Genomic DNA, 19,864 nt, shown 5'->3' with positions numbered 1-19,864 from the left:
GACATTTGCCACTGCTGTGCGACCTCGCTGAGATGTGACTCAACACGCACAGTGATGCTTTTGCCTTCTGAAATGGCCGATTAACCTATTCAATTGTACTTCAAAGGAAATCAGGGATGGACAATAAAGGGTGACTTTGCCAATTACTCTTCCATGAATTACTATGTTAAAGTTAAAAATCACACAACACCAGGTTATAGTCCAACAGGTTTAATTGGAAGCACACTAGCTTTCGGAGCGCCGCTCCTTCATCAGGTGATTTTGGAGGGCTCGATGTAACACAGAATTCTGTGTTACATCGAGCCCTCCAAAATCACCTGATAAAGGAGCGGCGCTCTGAAAGCTAGTGCTTCCAATTAAACCTGTTGGACTATAACCTGGTGTTGTGTGATTTTTGACTTTGTACACCCCAGTCCAACACCGGCATCTCCGAACTATGTTAAAGTTCAAAGATGACGAAGTGGCAGAAATGATGCTATTTGATGGAATTTAACACAAATACTTCTTTTCTTGACAGGCAGTTTCTTATAATCACTAGTAATCCTCAGATAAATTTAAACTTTATTATATAATACGCATACCATCCTGTCTCGGTGTTGGACTTGCCTTTGCTTGATTACATCCCCACCTAGAGTTTTGCATAGTATTACACCGTAAGTTAAAATAAAAAGTTCTTCTGGTAAATCTAATAACGTGAATGAGACGTTTGGAAATTGCTACTGGAGTGACTCGTACTGATTTTCTTTGCTACAAGCTAAAATGTATTTATGCAGCATTGGCTTAATTTTTCACCACTTTTCAATGTTAATTATTCAACACCAGAAGTTTAAAAAAAACCCACGCTGCAATGAGGGTGATCTACGAGTTAACTCTATTGATACATCCCAATATCATTTTGTAAAAACAATGAGCTTTTTGAAACTTAGAATTGTGGAATAATCCATATTTAGAATGCATTTTGTAGTTTTAAGGCGCTGTGATGTGTGTGTCCAATTGTGAAATGGAAGGTGCCATTGCTTTAATTAATATGATTCAATGATTGTGTTCCATATCACAATGTGAACTTGGAACTTCACACACTTTAAACATTGATGCAAGGTATGTCAGTTCAACAAAGGAGGAAAAAGGGGAATAAATGAGTGAATGTTGGAAAAAAATACGTTGAATAATGAAGATAGCCGACTTGTTAGTCCATTTCACAGTAATGATAAAGTGAACCACATTGTCAGGACTCACATTTTCAACCTTCAAGTCTTTTCATAGTTACCGATAGAATATTTTTATTCCAAATTAATTGAGGTAATTATTGATTTTTACAAATTATTAATTTACAAGAAATGTTAGCTGAGCAAATATTGTTTTACACTTGTAAGTTAGTGGTACCAGGAACTGATTGATGTCATCCAGATTTATTCTTGTTTTGCTTTTTTTTATATACTTGTAAGTAAAGCGTCTCAAAAGATGAGATCACTGGGCCAATTTTCTATGTAAGAGGTCATATTTACTTTTGGATATAATTCTGACTCAATTGCCATTTCAAGATTATGCTTATCTGGAAGAAAAGTGATGATCTGTTTTCTCACTTAATGTGTAAGACTGTATTATGAAAAACAAAAATACTTAATAATGCCATTATGTAAATAAGCAAATAAGAAAATATGTTAATCGATAATATAATGTTCTCCCATTTGAAGAAAGCCTGGATGTTGATGTCAAAATTTTAAAAGTGGTAAAACAAAGGTTTGGATTACTTCAGTAAGCATAACATAACTACAATCCTCATCAAAAACAGTGGTTGGTAGTAATCATATAACCAGTAACCATATGAAACAGCATAGTTCCATCCATAAACAAACAAAAACTGGAATTGCTGGAGAAACAATGAAGGTCTGGCAACATCTGTGAAGATAAAATAAACCATTTGAGTCCAGTGACCTTTCTTCAGAAATGACAGCATCTCAGAAAAAAAAGGTATTTATGGTGATGAAAAGGAACAGATTAATGGATAAAAATGATAGTAAAATCTGGATTTAATTGGATGTTAGTGATTTAAAATTAAATGTGACTCAAGAAAGATATTTCACATCAGTGGCTAAGTTTCATAAGTTGTAAAACTGAACTTAAAAAGACAATACAATAATATAAATGATTGATTAAGAAGTAATCTGCATTAGTCCTGAGGATATCTTAAGTGCATCACAGGCAATTAGTACTGTTTTTGAAGTGTAATCACTGTTGTAATGCAGGAAATGTAGCCGTTGACTTCTGCAAAGTCCCACAAGCATAATGAGATAAATAACCAGATAACTTGTTGTAGTGGTATTGTTAGGCCTTTGTTATAACATTGTATCTTGTATTAGATTAGGAAGGAAGTGTGCATATACAGTACACACTTCCCACTGTATGTCAAATGTAGCTTGCAAGGCAACAGCTGTCATTTAACATCACAGACCTTAAAGAAACCATTTGATTATCATTGTCCAAAATCTCTGAAAGAGCTCTCTGCCTAATGTCATTTAAGTGCCTATTCATTGTTCTTTTTTCTATTTTAAACGATTATCCACTTTTTAAAAAAAACAGTTATAGATTCTACTTACCAGAGAAATTGTTTCTCATAAGACCTTCTTAGTCTTAACAAAATGCTCATTTAAAGAAAAATTACTGAGTTGCATACTGTATGCTCACCTCAATGATATAGGCAAGATAATTTGTTTATTGTGAAGTTCCAGCTGTAATTTGAATTTTCCATAATATCAGGTTACTTTAAATAGATTTCAACAAGCAGAGAAACAATGTGTATCCTGCTTTTGCACATGGATAAATATACATATAAACATTACTTATTATAAATACAAACACACATTCAAATATAACACATTAATTTTGATTCTAGGTGATTTTTAAAATATATCAGTGTTACAAGCAGCATTCAACAGCTTTGCAGCTCTGCTTTAGAATTAAGCTTGAAAACACACTTGCATCAAATATTCAGAGCCACAGCAAGATGTGAGTTTATGTAATAAATGAACATCTCAACTTTCATGTTGCCAGTTGACAAAGAACCTGTCAAATTTATGCTCAACTTGCTGCAACTTTCAGCAGTCTGTCATTTGAAAGAGGCAGCAGAGGCATAACTGGCCGAATAGCTCCTACACTGGTAGATAATTCCAAGATTTTGTGATTCTATCTCAGAAGTCCCTTGGAATGTCTCAGTTTGATCCCAGTAATAATGGACATGTGAGTGAGATGGCCTCATAGCCAACACTAATTTTACTTTTGGAAGAGAACCAAAAGAACACTGGACCCATTATTTTCATAAACCAACTACAATTAGTTTACCTTGACCTACCTGAAACAAGCTAAATCTAAGAAACTTAGGTACAAGTTGACAAGCACTAAGTTGAAAAAAAAATACAAGCCAGCTATGAGCATCAGTTAGCTCAGCTCATACTGTCAATTAATAGCTTTCTTTCTGTTCCTTATGTGATTATCACTCATCTAGACTTGCAAAAACCTGCTATTTCAAAAGTACTGACTGTTGGTTAATGTGATGTGAAAAGTTGAATTGATATACAGGATTGCTGTAAATTGAGCTACAGGTTTCCCACCATTCCAACACTATGCAATATTGCAGAAGGCAAAACGTATAAGAAAATGCATTTTGGCAGTGCTTGAGTTTGGAATATTTGGAAAAGATGTGAACCATGAGGGCTTTGGGTTTTTTTCTAGAATGCACTAAAGATTTATAACCTCTCTTTCACACCCTTTCCTCCACCTTCATTCCCTGACTAATTGAATTCTTGATGGTTTGCTTCATTTTCAGAGTGATGACCTTCAAATGACTTTTTTGGGAGGGAGTGGTGTGTTGGTAATGTCTCTGAATTGGTAATCCAGAACCCAGGTCCATTTTTGGAGGGCATGTGTAAAATCCTAGAAAGGCAGATAGCAAAATTTGAATTCAATCAAACTTAGAATTAAACATAAGTCTAATGGTAAACAGTATGGTTTGTTATTCAAAATCAATATTCTTCAGGGAAAGAAATCTAACCACATGTGACTCCAGACCCAGAGCAATGTAGTTGCCTTTTAACTGTCCTCTGAAATGGCTGAGCAAAGCATTCAGTTCAAGGGCAATTGAGGGTAGAAAGTAAATGTAGGCCTGGCCAGCACCAGTTATATTCCCTGAATGAATAAGAAAAGTAAGAAAAATTACAAGTTATAGATATTTCCAATCTGAGAATTGAGCCAGACTTCAATGCAAATTTTTAGAATCCAGACTTTTCCATTGAGAATTTTGCTTATTTCCATCAAAGGGCAATGAAAATTAATTGGCCTCAATATCCAGTTCTCTGTGTTTGCTGATAAAATTCACCATTGCTTTACAAATCACCTTTCTTAGCGTTTCTGTATATATGCTGCTACATTACAAGTTTCCCGTTAACAGTGAAGGTGCATTACTAGTCTTCAATGGAGAGACATAATGACAGAAATTTATGGAATAAATTTCCCATTGACTGTTTTGATTTATCAAACTCATGAATCACACTTCAGTGAAGTACAATCAGTTATGTTAATCATATCATTCACATCACAACTATGATATTTATTCATTGCAATTAGCATTTTAGTCACTCTCTTGTAAAATGCTGATTTTAATCATATTTCATCTTTTCAGTTTTATCCAACTGCTTCATAACACAAAAACGTTTGTTTCAATCAGCATCTAGTCAGATCTTTCAACTGGCTATCTTCAAATCACCAACTAGCCGAGTTCAGGAGCATGTAGCCCAGACATATGTGCAAGCAAGGAGTTCAACTCACCACGGATTAAAGAAACCTAAATTTACTCTAATTTTAAAGAAATGGGGACCTGGTGTGAAATTTTCTAAAGCGTTGAGTGAGATGGGTGATAGAGTTGCGAAAATAAGGTGAGAATGAAAAAAATCAAAGAGAGAAATATTTTTTGGTTCTCCCCTTAAAGATTAAAGTGGCAAATTTTGAATCTCAGTAATGAGTGATGCATATCTTATTTTCATGTATTAGCATTTCATTAATCTTGCCCTGTTGCCCCATTCCCATTCTTCCTTCTTTCCCCAAGAAATAAGATGATGCCAATTCCCAACATGAAAGTCAGAGCTATTATCTGATGCCACAGCTAGCCACTTGCTTCTTGGCCTTCATACAGCACCACCATCTCCCCATATTCTCCACGCAAGCTGGTCTCTTGCATTTCACCATGCAGGTGGGCACAACTAGACTACTGCCTCATAGTGCCAGGGACTCAGGTTCGATTCTTGCCTCGGTAACTGTGTGGAATTTGCACATTCTCCCATGTTTGCATGGGTTTCCTCTGGGTGCTCTGGTTTCCTCCCATAGTCTGAAGGTCAGGAGAACTGGCCATGCTAAATTGCTTGTAGTGTTAGGTGCATTAGTCAGGACTAAATATAGGATAGAAGAATGGGCCTGAGTGGGCTACTCCTCAAAGGATCAGTGTGAACTTGTTGGACCAAATGGCCTGTTTCCATACTGTAGGGAATCTAGTCATTATGGCTGCTTTCAGATAAGCTCAGGCATGATTTCAATCCTTTAGGACTTCACTTTGGAGCACACAGCACTCATGCCTTACGTGCTCCTGTTAGTTTATTTAACATGTATGGACACACATACATCACATGCATTGGTACAGGATGACTCTTATACCCCTTAGCCTACTTTCTTAACCACTCATTCACATTTAAGGCTGCGTCACATCTTCAGGTTTTCTCACTGAAGTGTTTCTTTCTGGAGATGCCTTTGAAGAAGATGCAAAAAGCACAATGAATTGGACTCTAGGTTTGCCTCTTTTATCTCCCTTTGCATCCTTCTTGAAGATTCTCTTGCCTGTATCCAATACCATAATAGGAAAGGAAGGTCCAATGAGATGATTAATTTCCATATTTGAGAGATTACAGAATATGGTTTTGAATCTTCAACTGTGAAGAGGATTGATGAGGGCAGAGCGATAGAGGTGATCTATATGGACTCCAGTAAGGCGTTCGACAAGGTTCCCACGGGACACTGGTTAGCAAAGTTAGATCTCATGGAATACAGGGAGAACTAGCCATTTAGATACAGAACTGGCTCAAAAACAGAAGGTGTTGGTGGAGGGTTGTTTTTCAGATTGGAGACCTGTGACCAGTGGAGTGCCACAAGGATCAGTGCTGGTTCCACTACTTTTCATCATTTATATAAATGATTTGGATGTGAGCTTAAGAGGTTTAGTTATTAAGTTTGCGGATGACACCAAAGTTGGAGGTGCAGTGAACAGCGACAAAGGTTACCTTTGATTACAATGGGATCTTGGCCCATCTGATCAATGGGCTGAGGAGTGGCAGATGGAGTTTAATTTAGATAAATGCAAGGTGCTACATTTTGGGAAAGGAAATCTGAGCAGGACTTATACACTTAATGGTAAGGTCCTAGGGAGTTTGCTGAACGAAGACACCTTAAAGTGCAGGTTCATTGAGTATTGAGTACAAGAGTTGGGAGGTTATGTTGCAGTGGTTAGGCCATTTTTGGAATATTGCATGCAGTTCTGGTCTTCCTATTGGAAGGATGTTGTGAAACTCGAAAGGGTTCAGAAAAGATTTACAAGGATGTTGCCAGGATTGGAGGATTTGAGCTATAGGGAGAGGTTGAAAGGTTAGGGCGGTTTTCCCTGGAGCATCGGAGGCTGAGGGGTGACCTTATAGAGGTTTATAAAATCATGAGGAGCCTGGATAGGGTAAATAGTCAAGGTCTTTTCCCTGAGGTGGGGGAGTGAGGGTAAGAAGGGATTTAGGGTAAGAAGGGAAAGAGATAAAAGAGACCTAAGGAGCAACATTTTCATGCAGAGGGTGGTGCGTGTGAGGAAGTGGTGGAGGCTAGTATAATTGCAACACTTAAGAGGCATCTGGATGAGTAGGAATAGTTCAGAGGGATATGGACTTGATGCTGGCAGGTGGGATTAGATTGGGTTGAGATATCTGGTCAGAATGGACAAGTTGGACCAAAGGGTCTGTTTCCGTGCTGTATACGTCTATGACTCTATAAGTGCTGTCTTTATCACGCTCTGCCTCTGGCCTCCTACTGAGCTGGATGCCACCAAGTCTGCAGAGCATTGTTCTGACAAAGCAGTTTCACTGGAGGAGATGTAAGCAATAATTCATTTAGAAACAAGGTGACTGTTAACACCTGACCAGGCAATTCCAGGCCTGTCTGGTTTCAATTGGAAGTTGATTATCCAAGGCCTAACTGCATGAATACTGATTATTCTAGCTCTGCAGTTTGCAAATTGCAGAGTCTGGCTAGGTTTAAACTTGGCTTACACATTTTGAGTTTGTATCCATGCTTATTAAAAATTGTCAGTATTTCTGTAACAATCCTCGAGATCAGGGTCACCTGACCATAGGGGATGAGCTCTTAATGAAGTGAAAGGGAATTAAGTCATTCAGGTAATGCGACTACATTGTCAAGGGCTTATTCAGTCTCAGTCCAAAGGATTGGTCAATGAGGCTCTTGGTCTCACAAGTGTCTGAGGATCAGTGCCCTTGAAATGTGGATATTGTGTTGCAGTCAGTCCTATGGGTAGAATATAACTGGACTTGGGATCATGTTGGACTGCTCCAGAGATGTAATTCAGGAGCTGGTCCAATCTCAGTCAGAGAATCCCTGCCAGGACAGTCCAGGATGTGGGCCATGGTCAGTCCAGGGAGTTTGGGTATTCACGTCCAGTGATTGCATCCCTCGGCTGTCTGTGTAGTCCTGAGGAAAGTGGGGTGCTCAAGTCCAAACTTGGCTTTCATTCGACTGCACTGTTGAGGGAATCTTGCTGTTGAAAGGGGGCAATTTCTGTCAGAGGAGTGGAATTTCATACAGCTTAGGTGGGATGGGTAGCTGCGGGTGAACATTTTATACAATTTACAATTGACACTAACCTCAATTTGAATACAGTAGATGAGCTCATGGCTCAGGGGATAAATGGAAAACATTAACAGCAATATAGGGGAGATAAATGAAAATGGAGGAAGGCTGAAATGTAATCAGGAATTCAGGGACAATAAAACAAAAGGGATCGTGAAGGATGAGGTATTCTGATTATTCTCAGGTGGAGCCTGCAACTCACTCACAAGGACATGAAATTCAAACTGAGCCATCTTCATACCAAACTCAATAGCACAGTATGGAAAAAAAAGGGTGCTGCCACATGCAAAATGGAGGAAGTAAATTACTTTTTTTTCCTTCGGGGATGGAATAAAATGATTTGCATGTGAGGCCATGTTAAGGGCAATGGTAATAATCATGCATCCACTAATGGTCATCCATTTGTCATGAAATTAGATTCTACCAAAAGATCATTCCTCTGGCAACCATGAACATCAAAAATCAGGCTCTCAGATAATCATGACCATGACTTACTTGTATGAATTAGTACCCTATTATGATCAATATGCAAACGCATACTTAGAAGTCTCATCTAGCTTTGCAATTCCTGCATCACTTTTTATCCATGACATAGGAACACAACACAACACTTCAGAGCCACAATACTTCAGAGCTAACTGAAAGTATGCAAAAGCATGATCTGTAATTTTCAAGGATGGCTTTCTTTGAGATGGTGTGCTATCGTAGAGGTGAACTGCTTACATTTAACTCACCCAACTTGGCATCTGCAATTTGGCTCTGTAATGTCTGCATAAATTCACAGAGCTTAGAGCTTTATATTGAAGTATGACATTGGTTTCCTTGTTAAGGTGAAACTTACATGTCACACTGTGTGAGGGCACTACATCTCACTTTATTGTGATTGGTGTGAGGGATCCATTGTACCATTACTGAAATGCTGTTCTTTTTCCAGTATTCCCCACAGATTATCCACTCACTTATCTGAAAAGGAACGAGTGCTAGGAGGATTTCTTGTGATAATTTCTGACCAGGCAATGAGAGTAGAAGAAGACATCAGCTCGAGCCAGCCCATTGTCACCAAATTTACTAACAAATGGAAACCTCATTGGCGTCTGCACAGTCTCAAGTGGGAGATCCAGCAGCTGAAGTTCCCCCAGATGGAGTAGAATGACCAGAACCCAAATATACCAGCATTACTGCCATTATCTGCAGCTGTCAAAAACACAATGCAGGCATAGACTAAAGATGTCTACGATCATTGTCACCAAATATCATCTGTTAGAGTAGGGCTTGTGCGCATCAGGGTCATATTGCCAGCTGTTTGTTCCATGGATCAATTAAAGATCTGTACAGCTTCCCCCAAACTATTAATGTATCTAGGGATGCACAGATGCCATTTTCTTTAATTATATCAGTTTATAACATTTCCTCATGATGAGGAGAATAAAACAGATAGGGCTTCCCACCATCGCTAGTTTCCCCCAGGTGCATGGCACCCATAAAGCATTGAGTGCATCCTGTCACCAACCTATAGAGTGTGTCAACCAATAAGGCTACCACTCTATCAATGTCCAGCTTAGCTGTGACCTCGATGCCAGCTTCTGGAGATGTGAGGCAGATATTCTGGATGCTGCCATGATGCATATACATTCTGGAGAGCTCACTGTGTGCTTTCAAGTTCCTTAGGCCTTACAGGGCTGGCTGATGGCAGACAAGGGCCACACACTCCATACATGGCTGATGACATCTTTATAATACTTTCAATATGATGCAGAACATCAAAACAAAGCTTCCCATGTTTCTACCACAGCAAGAGTGGAACAGAAAATAGGCCTCCTTACAATTAAGTTTCAATGTGTAAAATGCTCCAGGCAGGTTTGCAGTATTATACAGTTGGGGTTATACCCATCATTGCGGCATGCCGTGTCCTTCATAACTGGAACTGACAAAGGGTGATATCCAAATGTTTATGAAGTTTGGGATCAAGAGCAATCTTCTGCCGATAAAGTTGAAGATATTGACCTGGAGGGACATCTGAGAGATCATGATAGATCTATGTACAATTGCAAGAGGCCAGATGGAATTTCAATGCAACCCACTTCCAGGGGGAATGGAAGCTGCAGGACTTGGACAGTCTAAGAAAGTGGGTAACAAAGTGCAAATGGAATACACTGTGGGAAAGTGTGAGGGTATGCACTTTGGTAGGAAGAATAAAGGCATAGACTATTTTCTAAAGGAGAAAAGCCTTCAGAAATCTGTAGCACAAAGGAACTTGGGAGTCCCAATTCTCTTAAGGTTGGCATGCAGGTTCAATTGGCAGTTAAGAAGACAAATGCAATATCAGCATTCATTTCAAGTGGGCTAGAATACAAGAGCAGAGGTGTACTGCTGATGTTGCATAAGGCTCTGAACAGATTTTGGCCTCATATCTAAGAAAGGATTTGTTGGCCTTGGAGGGGGGTCTAGAGGAGGTTTGCAAAAATGAACCGGTGCAAAACGATTGAGGACTCTCTGTCTGTACTTACTGAAGTTTAAAAGGATGAGGTGGGGGTTTAATTGAAACTTACAGAATACTGAGAGGCCTGGATAGAATAGACATGGAGAAAATGTTTCCACTAGTAGGAGAGACGACATAGCCTCAGAGTGAAGGGGCAACTCTTTAGAATTATGATGAGGAGAAATTTCTTCAACCAGCGGATGGTGGATTTGTGGAACTCATTGCCTTAGAGGACTGTGGAGGCCAGGTCATTGAGTGTCTTTGATAGATAGATAGGTTCTCAATTAGTAAAGGGATCAAAGGCTATGAGGAGAAGCAGGAAAATGAGGTTGAGAAATATATTATCCATGATCAAATGGCAGAACCAACATAGTGAGCTGAATAGTCTAATTCTGCTCCATATAGCATGAAATGAGCTGGACTTGGACTTAATTTCATTGTGTTATTTTCTGTTGGTTAAATGGTAACCAGCACTGTACATGTAGACCTGGTTATTTCTGAACTTTTCTGTTAATGAATAAATGTTTTGTTTATTGTAGTTATACAACAGAATGCATTGCATCTTCAGCTCATCCCATAAAGAATCTGTATTTTATAGGCGCCTTTTATCAATCATGAGAAAACAGCAGGCAGTGAGACAGGGCAGTAACATCGTATGGTGTTGATGTTGAGTGGCTTTTAAGGCTTCAACTAAAGTATGGAATCTGAGTAAATACAGAGAATGCTGGAGAAACTCAGCAGGTCTGGCAGTATTGTGGAGAGAGTAACAAAAGTAATGTTTTAAATCTGGTATGACCTCTTCAGAATTGAATGGTATCACAATTTTTTAAATATACTCTTGACACAGGCAGAGGCCCAGTGCAAATGACAAGGGTTACCAATGGTAGAGAGATGTGAAACAGAGGGAATTTGTTTTCTCTACTAAGTGCAATGTAAACAAAAAACAAACAAGACATGGCTGAATGGTGGGGGTGAAGGAGGGAGGGGTAGAGAGAATGTAAGAGAATCTGAAGTTATTATTTTCAACATTGAAACTGCAAGGCTATAAAATGCCTAAATGGAAAGTGAGGTGTTGTTCTTTGAGCTCGTGTTGTGCTTCATTGGAACATTACAGAAGGCCCAGACAGAAATGTTAACATGAGAGCAAGATGGTGCATTGAAATTTGATTGCTGAATTTGATACTGAGCATTTCTGTCCACCAAGATCTCCAGATCCCTGCCAGCGAAACAGAGCACCTACTTGCCTAACTGCACCATTTCCTGACTTCAAAGTGTGTAGGACCAGAGAGTGTAAGGACCACAGTTTGCGGAGTGTTGTGCTGCAGGGATTTAGGTCAACTCCAAGCGACCTGAACTTCACAAAGTTCTGGCAGTGGTGAGAATTTCCATCATATGAAGTTTGCAGCAAACTCCAAACTAAATACTAAAAGCAGTTAGGTGTTCATATAAAACCAAGGCGTGTGTGGGATCTTAGACAAATAAGTAAACGAGGGTATTGGCAGTTCAGTACAAAAATCTTGTGTATATTAAGTTAGCCTGACTCCTTAATAGTGATTGGTGATATTTTTCAGAAGCTAATCCAAGTTCAGGTATTTTCTGCAGAATTGATGCAGTAAACTTCGAAGAAACCAGTTTTTTCACCAACCAAAGTCCACACCAAAATAAACATAATTTGGAGGAAAGGTTTGACTCGAGCGCTGTTGTAATATAAGCCTATTATTTGCATCACTGCGATTTAGCTATAGTGCATGCATTTGCACTTACCTTATTCCCAGGATAATTTGGGTGCATAAATTTAGTGCTAAAATGGCATATTCCCTCTTCAGTTGCAAATGCATGTCGCCAACCCCAACCCAATGAGTTGATGCTCTACCAATCCATCGGAATTATGGGGCTTAAGTTTTGATACTATAATTACTTATGAAAATTTTGTGAATGATTTTTATTGATCTAGTATAGACTTTTTCTGTAACTTGTAACATTGGTGTTATTCATACTTCCTAACTGCCAGATGATGTAGTCTCAGCAGGACAAGGAGAGATTGATGAAATATAGGAGTTGGGAGGTCATGTTGCAGCTTTACAGGACATTACTTAGGTCACTTTTGGAATGCTGCATTTAAATCTTGTCTCTCCAGCTGTAGGAAAGATGTTGTTAAACTTTTAAAAAGTTCAGAAAAGATTTACAAGAATGTTGCCAGAGTTGGAGGGTGTGAGCAACAGTGAGAGGCTGAATAGGCTGGGTCTATTTTCCCTGGAGTGTCAAGGGGTGACCTTATAGAAGTTTATACAATCACGAGGGACATGGATAGGGTGAATAGACAAGATATTTTCCCCTGGGTAGGGGACTCCAAAACTGCGGGACATAGGTTTATGGTGAGAGGGGATAGATTTAAAAGAGATCTAAGGGGCAAGTTTTTCACGCAGAGGATGGTATGTGTATGGAATGAATTGCTAGAGGAAGTGATGGAGGCTGGTACAATTACAATAATTAAAAGGCATCTGGATGGGTATACGAATAGGAAGGGTTTAGAGGGATATGGGCCCAATCCTGGCAAATGAGATTAGACTAATTTAGGATATATGGTCAGCATGGTTGAGTTGAACTGGTGGGTCTGTTTTTGTGCTGTACATCTCTATAATTCAATGACTCTAAGTGGTTATGATAAACGGCAACTGCCATGGGAGCTTAGGAGATATTTTGTACAAGCTGCAGAGTGGCATGGCACACATCAAGGGAAGGATCAATTCGGATGTACAATTACAGTATTTCATGTTTGAATTGATGTGAGGTAAGCAAAGTAGGAAACAGAAAGTTAAAAATCACACAACACCAGGTTATAGTCCAACAGGTTTAATTGGAAGTATTAGCTTTCAGAGCGCCACTCCTTCATCAGGTGGTTGTGGAGGACATAATTGTAAGACACAGAATTTATCGCAAAAGTTTACAGTGTGGTGTAGCTGAAATTATACATTGAAAAATACCTTGATTCTTTGTTGAGTACTTCATCTGTTAGAATTACATGATAGTTTCACTTCTTTCATATGTAAATCACAGAGTTTGTCTGCTACACTTCTTCAGCTTCCACCCAAAACATATTAAAACAGCCATCCCCTATGGACCAGCCCTACGCGTATCGACTTGTAGTTGGAAACTGGAAGCAAGTTGTTTTTTCCAATTGCCAGCAGATACATGTGAACACCACCACCTGCAAGTTCTCCTCCAAGCCACTCACTATTCTGACTTGGAAATACTGTATATCACTGCTCCTTCACTGTTACTGGGTAAAATCCTGGAATTCCCTCCATAACAACATTGTGGATCTACCTATAATACACGGACTGCACCAGTTTACAAAGACAGCTCACCACCATCTGCTCAAGGGCAACTAGGTACAGGCAATAAATGCTGTCCAGCCAGCCATGCCCTCACCCTATGAGTGAATAGGCAAAAATGTCTGCGCAGTTGCCAGCTAAGTCAATCAATGAAGGAGTTGTTTCCACATCAGGGATAGCATAGGGAATTTGTGTGTGGAGTCTGAGGAGGTAGGGGAAGCCCTAAATGAGTTTTTTGCTTCTGTCTTTATAAAAGAAACGAACTTTGTAGTGAATGAAACCTTTGAAGAGCAGGTGTGCATGCTGAAATGGATAGAGATACAGGAAGCTGATGTGCTGAAAATTTTGTCAAACATTAAGATTGACAAATCGCCAGGCCCGGAGCAGATTTGTCCTCGGCTGCTTTGGGAAACGAGAAATGCAATTGCTTCGCCACTTGCGAAGATCTTTTCATCCTCGCTCTCCAACGGGGTCGTACCTGAGGACTGGAGAGAGGCAAATGTAAATTCTCTCTTCAAGAAAGGAAATAGGGAAATCCCTGGCAATTACAGACCAGTAAGTCTCATGTCTGTCGTCTGCAAGGTGTTAGAAAGGATTCTGAGGGATAGGATTTATGACCATCTGGAAGAGCATGACTTGATTAAATGCAGTCAACACGGCTTTGTGAGGGGCAGGTCATGCCTCACAAACTTTATCGAGTTCTTTGAGGATGTAACTAGAAAAGGTGATGAGGGCCAAGCTGTGGATGTAGTGTATATGGACTTCAGCAAGGCATTTGATGAGGTTCCCCATGGTAGGCTCATTCAGAAGGTCAGGAGGAATGGGATTCAGGGGAACATAGCTGTCTGGATACAGAATTGGCTGGCTAACAGAAGACAGCGAGTGGTAGTAGAAGGAAAATATTCTGCCTGGAAGTCTGTGGCGAGTGGTGTTCCACAGGGCTCTGACTTTGGGCCTCTATTGTTTGTAATTTTTATTAATGACTTGGATGAGGGGATTGAAGGATGGGTCAGCAAGTTTGCAGATGACACAAAGGTTGGAGATGTCGTTGACAGTATAGAGGGCTGTTGTAGGCTGCAGCGGGACATTGACATGATGCAGAGATGGGCTGAGAGGTGGCAGATGGAGTTCAACATGGATAAATGCGAGGTGATGCATTTTGGAAGGTCAAATTTGAAAGCTGAGTACAGGATTAAGGATAGGATTCTTGGCAGTGTGGAGGAACAGAGGGATCTTGGGGTGCAGGTACATAGATCCCTTAAAATGGCCACCCAAGTGGACAGGGTTGTTAAGAAAGCATATGGTGTTTTGGCTTTCAATAACATGGGTTTTGAGTTTAAGAGTCATGAGATCTTGTTGCAGCTCTATGGTTAGACCGCACTTGGAATACTGCGTCCAGTTCTGGTCGCCCTATTATAAGAAAGATGTGGAAGCTTTGGAGAGGGTTCAGAGAAGGTTTACCAGGATGCTGCCTGGACTGGAAGGCTTATCTTATGAGGAGAGGTTGATTGAGCTCGGACTTTTTTCATTGGAGAAAAGGAGGAGAAGAGGGGACCTAATTGAGGTATACAAGATAATGAGAGACATAGATAGAGTCGATAGCCAGAGACTATTTCCCAGGGCAGAAATGACTAACACGAGGGGTCATAGTTTTAAGCTGGTTGCTTAAGGAGGAAAGTATAGAGGGGATGTCAGAGGCAGGTTCTTTACACCGAGAGTTGTGAGGGCATGGAATGCGTTGCCAGCAGCAGTTATAGAGGCAGAGTCATTGGGGACATTTATGAGACTCTTGGACATGCATATGGTCACAGAAATTTGAGGGTGCATACATGAGGATCAGTGGTCGGCACAACATCGTGGGCTGAAGGGCCTGTTCTGTGCTGTACTGTTCTATGTTCTATGTTCTATTTACTACAAGTTTGGCTTTAGGTTTTGATCTCTCAGGAGCCCCAATGCCACTCTGGCCACCCTTAAATCTATTCTGTCTGCCAGTGGCCAAAAGGACTCCCTGTCTTGATCTGTAGTGAGGGCTCTTTATGTTCCATAGCAGCAGTAGTGTTAGTAGAGGAGTGGCCCACAGCCACTTGCACTCTAGTGCTAAGAGGTTGAGAAGAATTGCAATGACTCTGACCCTAAATACCATCCACTCCACACCCATACCTCAGATTTCGCCAGTCACCAGATCTTTGAAGAAGACAGCATTGACCAGCACCCCTGACAACCGAGAACATGGCCACTGGTTTCAGAGAGAAAATGGAACTAAGACCAATCGTGTTCAGTAACAGGACAAGTTTCTGCCACCAGGAGGGGCAATTAACATAGGCAGTCAGGTCATTTCATGGGATGAAACAAGTTAAACTGAGTGAACATAAGAGAAATCCAAATGCAAAAATGTGTTGTCTATATTTTGGGTCTGTCTTTTGTAGATCTGTTTTAGAGCAACCAGGAGAAACAAAACTCACCAATGTTTGCAGTAGCATCATAGGAAGCATTCTGTCTGGATGCATCATGGCTTGGTACAGCATCTGCTCTGCCCAGGACTATATAAAACTACAGAGAGTTGTGAACACAGCCCAGACTATCACGCATCCATTGATTCATTGCTGTGGAAAGGCAGCCAACATCATCAAAGACCCCTTCCACCCCAGTTATACTCTCATCCAACCCCTTCCTTCTACAAAAGCTTAAACACATGTACCAACAGCTTCATGTCCACTAATATTGGACTTCTGAATGGATATTTCAAATTTCAAATCTAATATTAATCTTGCTTTTTGTACACCTTCTTTGCAGCCTTAACTTTGTATCCCTCGCCCTGTTCAATCACCCTATGATCTTTGTATCTTTGTATGAAGTGCTGTTCTGTGTGCAAAACAAAACTTTTCCCTATACTTAGGTGTATGTGACAATAATTAATCAAATAAATCAAAATCAAATTGGTTCTATTTGGCTTTTTACCACAACAAAGCCAAAAATCCATTGCCCATTTTCAATACATTGATTATGGTTGTTAAATCTACAAGTTAAACCTTAACCAACATCTGTATGGTATGTTACCAAATGTTTCCTAATCATGGCAATGTAATTACAGACAGTTGCTAAACCTTTTATCTGTTGAAACTGTTTGCTGTACTTCATTAAAAATTAGATGTAATTACGCTTCAGTTGCAAGTAAGTTCACACCTTAGACTGAAAGCAGGCAGTCAGGTTACAGTCAGAGACACAGTTTACAACTTGGACTCGAAGAAGTGATCCATGAGTCTCAGCATTATGCTTCATTGGATATTATAGTTTCATTATTCCTGTGGTAATTACAATAGAAACAATCAGAACTTCAACAGGAAGGGCATTGTTGGCAGACAGGTTGAGAAGTTGCTAAAGTTTTTTAAGAAAGAAAGACTTGTGATGAACTAGGAAGGGCTGAATTTACTTTAAGAGTGGTCAACTGACAAATACAATTAAGCCTAGTGTGGAAACTATTCTTCTAGATTTTCCAATAAATTTACCCCATAGAAGCCTGCATGCATAACATTCATAAACAGTGACTCCATCCCAAGTCTGATATTCAAAAGACCCCATTCTGTTGACTCACTGAACTGCACATGTGGAATTCAAGCTGTCCACAGTACTTGGAAATTTTAACAGGGATACCCCAATGTAGGTAGTGAGCATCCAGTGAGTCAAAAAGAATTATGTATGTGTATCCTTAATTTCCTCTGACCCCATAAGCAACAGAAATGATATGAAAGTAGAATCAAAGATTATCGTGTTGATCACTTTTTAGGCATCCTGTAATGAGTGGATATGGGATTTAATTCTGCATAATTTACGTAATCAAACATTACATGGAAGCTGAGAATTGATGGCCACCTGATGAGCTTCGTAAGATAAGCATTAATAGGAGATTATAATACAAATTGAAAAGTACTTGCAATGATATTCCAAAAAGTAGAGACCCATAAAATAACTCCTCACATGTTTAGATGGGACTGAGGTGGGAAATGATATAAACATTATGTGGTAAGCCCATACTGCCTAATTTCATCCAATAGTATTTTTCTGATATTGTCAGGACTACCACTGGCAAATCCTTGCTTACTTCCATTTGAATAACAGTGGTAGATAATTGAATTTTGGCATTTTTATGCTATCTGCCCAGTTCTTGCTGTTGCCAAGGACTGCCGTATCAGTGGTGGTGATAAGGCTTTGATTGTGGTGCCAATGAATCTGAAATTGGATGAATGGGACATCATTATTTTGTGTCAGAATTGAGACAACAGTTTTAGATGAGCTCAAGTTGGAGGTCAACCAGGAGGGTACTGAAATAATCATTTCTTGGGTTTTCAATTGCATGGCTGAGGATATCAGCAGTGGATAAGCTAAGCCTCACATTATGTGAGAGGTGATATGTTGGAGCTTCATAATGGGGAGCATTTGGGGTCAGGATCTCAGCTAATCATCAAATTGAAGACAATGGTCTGTTTCAGCCTCGACAGCTGGAAGGGAAAAGAATATCATAAATGGCTAGAAAATACAGTTTAGAGTAAGATACAAAGATAATGAATTTGGCCTTTTCAAAATTTAATTGGAGTAAATTTCTGCTCAGCCTATGCTTAATGGTGGATAATAGCACAACAAATCAAAGACAGTAAAGCATTTGAGAGGTACAAGCTTATTTCGATGCATTTTAAGTTCATGACATAATCTCAATTTTTTTATTAAAAGGACAGTGCACCAATGTTGAGGAGCATGGTAACTCTCTTTGCCACTGAACTAAAATGATGGACAGTGCTTGTAGTTGTTGACAAACTGAATGTCACAAAAGAAATGACTGTTTAACTGCTGAACCAGCATCTCAATCTCCTACAAGATACTGATAAATCAAGTTTGTTGTATTAGAATCAGCTGAATGGGTTAAAACTGAATCTAGTTTGTCTTGTTCCTATTTCCTCCAATTTTCCAAACTGCTACCTTTTGTCCCTTTTATTTCTTTATATCCAACACAATCATTGCAATTTAAGCTGCTACATGTAAATGTACAATGTGCAATGTGTTATTTTGCAGTTCATTCACTAATAATCGCATCAAATTTAGTAGAAAACTTATATGCAATATTCAGAAGAGGTACAAAGATGTGCTAATTTTGTGGAAGCTACCCTTACTTAGTGCTTTACAAAGCATAAGTAGACTAAACACAACATATCTGCTCATTGTCACATTACTATTTGTGGGAGGTTTTTTTTCCTGTGTATGTTAGCTGCTCTATTTCCTACATTACAACAGTGAGTCACTTCAAAAGTACTTAATTAGCTGCAAAATGCTTTGAGGTGATTGGTGGACATAATAGGCACTATATAAATGCAAGGTATTTTTAAAATTGTGACAAGACAGTTCTGTTTTATAACAAAAGGAAGGGATTTTAAGAGGTAACAATGGATTTGTAAGAACACAAGTTACTTCAGTCTAACATTCCATTTGTGAACAGAATAAGTATTAGCATTAACGGAATTTTAAAAAGCATGACAAATACACAAATGCTCTTCATGTAAAATGCTCCTTGTCTGACTATACTTGCCTCCCTTACAAATGAAATACTGATCTCACTTTAAGACATGTTTAGAAAGGTGTTAGTTACACACAAGTTGCATTCTGTAATGTGAACCAAGTCTGTGGTTCAGCAAAATGATCATTTCTCTTAGTGCATATCCTGTTGATACTTAGATGCTACCATTGATAAGGGCTAACTTTCTTCAAAGCTGTGTAAAGTCTAAACTTTGATGCAGATATTTACAGAGTGACAGATTATAAAGCTTAATATGTCTGTCCTAGACAATTAACCTATGAATATTGCAGATTTTGCAGCATTTGTAATAAAGCAATAGAAATTTGTCATTGTTTGAGACATGTTTATGGATCAAAAAGTCTTTCTAAATATATGCAACATTGAATTATTTTGAATGCATAAACATTCATTATTTTACTTGTGAATCTCTGTACAGAATTATTAAGAAAATGTGTAGACACAAAATTCAATCATGAAGGCAAATAGAATGTTGACTTATCTCTCAAAGATCAAAGTGTCATCTAGTTTACATTTTTAGTTTTAGCA

The sequence above is a fragment of the Chiloscyllium punctatum genome, chromosome 24 (assembly GCF_047496795.1).
Source record: "Chiloscyllium punctatum isolate Juve2018m chromosome 24, sChiPun1.3, whole genome shotgun sequence".
In the NCBI taxonomy this organism is placed as follows: domain Eukaryota; kingdom Metazoa; phylum Chordata; class Chondrichthyes; order Orectolobiformes; family Hemiscylliidae; genus Chiloscyllium; species Chiloscyllium punctatum.
This window is presented reverse-complemented; position numbering follows the sequence as displayed.